General features: G+C 57.3%; 1 long non-coding RNA gene across 1 annotated transcript in view; it reads right to left on the bottom strand.

Moving 5' to 3' along the window:
• Positions 1 to 5916, bottom strand: part of LOC109373332 (uncharacterized) — an 11414-nt gene extending 5498 nt beyond the window's left edge. Inside the window, exon 1 of the long non-coding RNA XR_002122202.1 lies at positions 5701 to 5916. This is a non-coding gene — a long non-coding RNA (uncharacterized LOC109373332). The remainder of the gene's footprint in view (positions 1 to 5700) is intronic.
• Between the last annotated feature and the right edge of the window lie 6 nt (positions 5917 to 5922).

The raw sequence follows: 5922 nt of genomic DNA, 5'->3' as shown, positions 1-5922 counted from the left end.
CAATAAAAATCTTTAAAAAAATAAAACAATAAAAATAAATAAAATAATATTGAATGCCAACTGTCACTGAAAAAACAAGCAAACAAACAAAAAAGCTGACTTAAGTCTGAGTCATTTACATGTCCTGTAACCTGGGGGGGCCGGGGGGCTGGCACATACCTGAGGGCTGCGCACGTGTGTGCTGGGTGCCCGGCTCCGATCGCTGGGCGGGCTTTGCACGTGGCTGGGTTCCCGCACCATTCCTCGCAGATGACACCACACAGCAGCAAACACACAGCCACGCAGCACTGTGCTCCAAGGCGAACCTCACAGCACAACGGACTCTCGGGGACCCCTAGTTCAACTTAACACGACGCCTCTTCTTTCGTGACTGGTGAAAGCATTTGTTTGCTCCCACGGTTTTTGCCCCTAGAAGAAAACGTGGGGCCCTACCCCGTGTGTGAGGCGTCTGTTCTGGGGAATGCCCAGTCCCAAATCTCGACCTGTCCGTCCCTACCATCCGCATCCCTTGGCATGTCTTTTTGTCTTTTGATGTCTTGGATATTTTTTTTGCTGACACCGTGGGACGTCCAGCCGGCACGTGCCACGTTGTCACACGCATGAGACGTGCTCCCTCGGTTCTCGAAATATTAAAAGATGAGAAAATCGGGGTTAAAAATAATAATAATAACTGTTTGTTTTTTTTGTCGTAATTGTATCCACATCTCACAAACACGGTAACAATGTAGCACTGGGGAGTCGTGGGGTGTTGGCAGCACCCCGAGCGGGCACACTTCAGGGACACAGTTCCCCTTTTCTCATACGTCAGCCCATTTCTCCCGATGTCCCTCCCGTGATAACCCCAGGTGACAGGTCCACCTAGGTAGGGTTTCGGTCACCGTAGTTGTGCAAACGCCACCCGTGCACAGGTGGTGACGGCTCAGAGACAGGACAAGGCAGGAGGCATGGGCGGTGTCGTCGGGTCCCACGGCACGTGACAACAAGGGGACCTGCAAGCAGCCCCTGGTCTTTCCTGCGCGAGGGGGTCGGACCTGTCACTCCTGGAGGCCGCCCGCTGCTGTTGGCGCCTCACTGTGTCCAGAACATTCCTGGAGCTGCCTCACAGCACCTGCCCAGCCCGCACGTGCTTAACGTTCACGCTGTTGTGAGTTACAAGCCACGTTGATCAACTTGGCTTCTGATGCCGTTCCCGGCTAGGCTGCAAACAGCCCGGGCTCGGCCGGGAAGACACCAGGAGTCCCCATTGGGACTGGCATTACTGGAAAGACGATGCCACCAGGAAGGAGGCACAGACATCTGCCAGACAAGGCACATGGGGGACACCCCCGTGGGGGACACACGCCCCCCTCCGCCCCCGGAAGTCCCCTCTGCGGGAAGTCCCCTTGCAGCACAAGGTCACACTCTGTATTCCATCCCCGTTGCCTTTTATTTACACGTTTCCTGCCGCTAGACCCAATCTGTGAGGAGGAGGGGGCGGAAGAGCTTCCACGATCTTTTTAGAAATGGAGTGAGTCAGACGGCACAGAAGGTGTTGAGTTCGTTTCACGTAATTATGTTCCTCTGGGGATGAGCTGTTTTATTCTCCGTGCCGGTGCGGGCTGTACAGACACGGGGACACGGGGACACAGGGGACACGGGGACAGGCAAGCTAGCAGCCCCTCTTCCTATCATGCCCTCCATGTCGTCTGTGTCACAGCCCAACAGCCCCGGCTCCATCCCGGCCCAAAGCCACAGCTGTGTCCCCTTTCATTCTGGGGTCACGAGCCAACGGCTAAGACTCTGGGCACATACTCTGCCTCCTTTTTTTTTTTTAACAAACAAACTGGAAACAGCTTTAGAAGCAAGAATAAGACCAACCCTATTCTTTCCCCGCCCCCCACTCACCCAGCGTCACTTATCCTGAATTTTAAAATGTTTGCTTCTGCCAAAGAAGGTGGTTTTTCAGGGGCGCAGCGTTGGCCAGCTCCGTGGCCCAGCTCATCGCTGAGGCTGACGCTCTGGGACCCACACTTTCTTCTTCGCCCCCTGCCCGTCCCCCAACCCCCCCCCCCCCCCAGCTTACACATGTCTCCTGAGCAAAACCAAAGCGCCCAGCGCGTGAGCACGCCACGCCGGTCGCTTCTGGGCCAGGCTGTTCCTGTTCTGCTTAATTATAAGTTCTAGTAAGTTCTGTCTGATCCGACTGACACGCAGCCTGGCTCCTAAGTGTAGCCACGTCCCCTGGCCCTGCGTCCCTCGTGTGCTGCTTCTGTTCCTCGGGGGGCTCTGTGCACGTCACACGTCCTCACAGGGACCCGCGAGGCTTCCACGGAAGCTGAGGCCTGTGCTGTTCAACACATTGGCAGTTTCAGAGATACAACGTATATTACTGATGCTGAGCTAAGGTCGTTGTTTCCTCGCACTGGGAATACAAGAGAGCTTCCAAAACACGGAAAAAAACCTCTTGCATTGATTTTTGGTTTCTGTCTGCATGGAGAATGGTCACTATTAAGAAAGAAAGCGGTCTGAAGTTTTCTTTTTCCCAATTGAATCCTGCGTGTGTGCGTGCGTGTGTGTGTGTGTGTGTGTGTGTATGTATATATATGGCAGTTACTTTGTAACCCATAAAAAAACTTATTGAATATTTAACATATAAACATATGTTCTAAAAACTTGCTTAGTATATAGTAGCTAAGCAAAACACGATTGCTCAACCCTGATGGAGAGCCAATACGAGAAATACAATTTAAAACTTTTTTGAATGAAAATGCAAGAGATGTGAGATGTGACGTGCGTGAGCACACACACGCGCCACACACACGCACGTGCACGCAGGGGCGAGAGCTCGGGGACTATCAATTTCCTTGCAATCTGGGGAACGTTACGTAACCTGTCCGTCTCAGCCTCATTTTTCTGTCCTGTATAATTGGGGTAATAATCACGGTCCGGTTGCCGTCCGCAGGCTCCAAATGCAACGTACATAAAATCACTTTAACTCTGTGCCTGGCCTGCGTAGCACGCTGTGCACCTATCAGATACAAGAGCGATTCCTGGAGAAGGCAGGGCTGTTCGGGCAGCAACCCAGGCCACGCGGGCCTCTGTGGCTTGCCCGTAGGAAATCGAGGTGACAGGACAGATATTTCTGTCTCGTCACACTTTTTGCAGCTTTTTTAGATTTTCCTGGTACCTTGCCCCAGGGCACCTCCGGCTAGACTGCAGACGCTGCATCTCAGTGGGTGACACTGTTTGGGTGCTGAGGTGCTGTCTCTTTTCTGGAGCTGTGAAAGGCCCACGTAGCCACCATGACCTAACGGCTGGCTGCCTCCGATCGGAGGGTGCGCTGAGGAGGGTGCCAGGGGCACCCCGCTGTCACGTCACCGCAGCAGAAAAAGGCCTCACGTGTCAGAGAAACGTGCCCCATCTCCAGCCAGGGGCTTCCCGTGGGACCCTGTCATTCGCCAGGGAGGACTCTGCACTAGCCGGCTCTACGACCTTGGCCCTGAAGCCATCGCTCCCAGCCTCGGTTCGGTGCCTTCAAAGGGGGTGTCATGGTGCCCTGAGCTCTTCCCAGGACAGTAACTTGGTCTCTTGTAGGTCCCAGAAGGCTTTGCAGGCAGGAGGGCTGCCGTTTGCTTTTGTCTACAGGAAGTGTCTGGCTCCAACCGGGTGGACGTGGGCGCCGTCTGTCAGGGGGGAAACTGTCCTACGGAAAACGCGTCCGTTGACTGAAATGCATACCCGCGCGGCCCTGTGGCCCCGAGGTTTTGTTCTGCTTTGGTGGTGAACCTTCCGGCAGACGTGGCAATGCTGGCTGTGGAGTAGGGACCGTGGATGGGATGGTTTCCAGCCACCAGTGGGCATGTGGGTGCCTCCCAAGGGATGGATGGAGAACAAGGCGTGCTCTGGGGGACGGAACACACACCACTCTACTGGGATTGAAGTGGTGTGTGACAGAGAGACCAAGGGGGACGCTGACCAGGGACAATCAAAGACACCACCAGGTTGGAAGGGGGTCTCAGCGCCTGTGTGCACAGCTAGCATAGCGGGCTGTGGGGACCGACCCCCCGGCCACCGCCTCACGTCCTGGGTGCTGTCACCGATGCCACCCTACACTATGTTCCTTTCTTTTCCCGTCCCTCCCTGACGTGGCCCACGAGGGACCAAGGCCCATGTCACCATTTCCTGCCCTTGGGAGTCAGTGCCTCCTTTTTCCTCCGTGACTAGCCCAGAGGAAACGTGCTTGGCATACTTTTGGGTTCTGATTCACGTGCCATGTGTGTGTGTGTGTGTGTGTGTGTGTGTGTGTGTGTGTGTGTGACATGCGGACGTGACACCTCTTGGTGGCCTTGTGTCCTATGTGGGAACACTGGGAAAGGCAGCATGTTTGCGGAGCCTGATCGGAAGCTTTCACCCTCTGTCTGCTCGGCTGGCTTCACCTGGTACCTGGAGCACGGTGCTTTGGCAACGGAGCAGACATATCTGCCCATTCTGGGTGTCAGAGGGCTTCCTGTTTTTAGAAGCGAGCTGGGTAAATCTTAGGTTTTTGGTCCCGGGGGAGGGTGGGCTGCGGAGGTGGACGGCGGGGGCTGGGCCTCTACATCTCTGGAGAACATTCATCTGCCTCGTTAAGAACACCTTCAAAATGCATTTCCACTGGGGAATATGAAAGGGGGGGGCTCCACACATGCCCCTGAATGATCTCAAATAATGCTCATTGTTTTAAAAATGGGCCTCCCGTCCTGTTCCTCACACACTGGATCCTGGGGACATGATGCAGTATCACTGCCTCATCCCCAATTTTAACCAGAGGAGAAAACACACACACTGACACACACACACACACGCGCGGGCGTGCCAATCCTAATCACCCCCAAATCACACAGCTTCAGCCCCCTTGAGCTCTTCAAGATTCCCGGGCACAAGCAGCCTTGCTGTTTCAGTTTCCTTAACCCTCAAAAGGCTGGCGGCGAAAATACAGGGAGAGGAACCAAGGGATGTGGACGGATGGCACAACGCAGGGCCGGGCGCCACCGGAGGCAGACAGGCTCCCCCAGGACAGCGGGCACCCAGACATCCCCGCCTGCCCTGGTTACGGAAGGAGGGCATCCCAGCTGTCTGCAGACGCACCTCGGCAGCCTGTTTAGACTGCGTGTTTTTCCACGCGGGTTCTCTGCACCGGGACCTTCAGAGGGAGGCATCTGTCTAGCGAACACGATTTTCATTTCAGTCACAAACTTGTCTGGCACACTTGGTGGAAAGCATAGCTTGCTTCTTGTCGCGTGTGGCCCTCTCCTCTGTGGCCCCGGGAGGGTGAAGCCCACCACCCCCCTTAGCTTTTGCGCCTCTTGGGGCGCCTGCGGCTGTGAGGAGGGCGCGCCACCCTTCACCCCTGTTTCCAACGGCGCGCCGCTGAGGTGCCCGTGTGCGGTGGACGGCTGAGGGCTGTGCGTTGCACGGCCCTGCGGGGGCTCCGGGAGGTGGGGGTGCCCTCCACGCGGGGTCCCCCCGCAGCGCCCGCAAGCAAAGGGCTGGGGACTGGGCAGCGCGTGCCGGGCGCCCGGGGTCCCGGGAGGTTGCCGTCCCCACGGCGGGAGCGCCCGGCGTCCTGCGCCCTCGCGGGGGCGTCCGGGGCGCAGCGCCCACCCCGGGGGTCGGGGGGGGGGACACGGTCCCGCGCCCTCCGCGAAGTTGCGGCTCCGCGGGCCCCGGGGGCGCACTCACCCGCTCCGCCGTCCGCCCCTGAAGGTCACGGGCAGGGGTCGCCGCCGCCGGGCCGCGGGGCCCCCACCCCCGGCCGGCGCGGGGGGCGCGGGGGGCGCTCAGATGCCGTGGTCGCAGTCCACATCGCGGCAGATGTACCAGAGGATCACGTACAGGATGAGCAGGATGGCGAAGATGAACAGGGCCACCAGGATCGCCTTGGTCACCGGCGAGATGAGCGAC

The sequence above is a fragment of the Hipposideros armiger genome, unplaced genomic scaffold, assembly GCF_001890085.2.
Source record: "Hipposideros armiger isolate ML-2016 unplaced genomic scaffold, ASM189008v1 scaffold_709, whole genome shotgun sequence".
Classification (NCBI taxonomy): Eukaryota; Metazoa; Chordata; class Mammalia; order Chiroptera; family Hipposideridae; genus Hipposideros; species Hipposideros armiger.
Note: the sequence above shows the minus strand (reverse complement) of the source record. Positions and strands in the feature narration are given on the sequence as shown.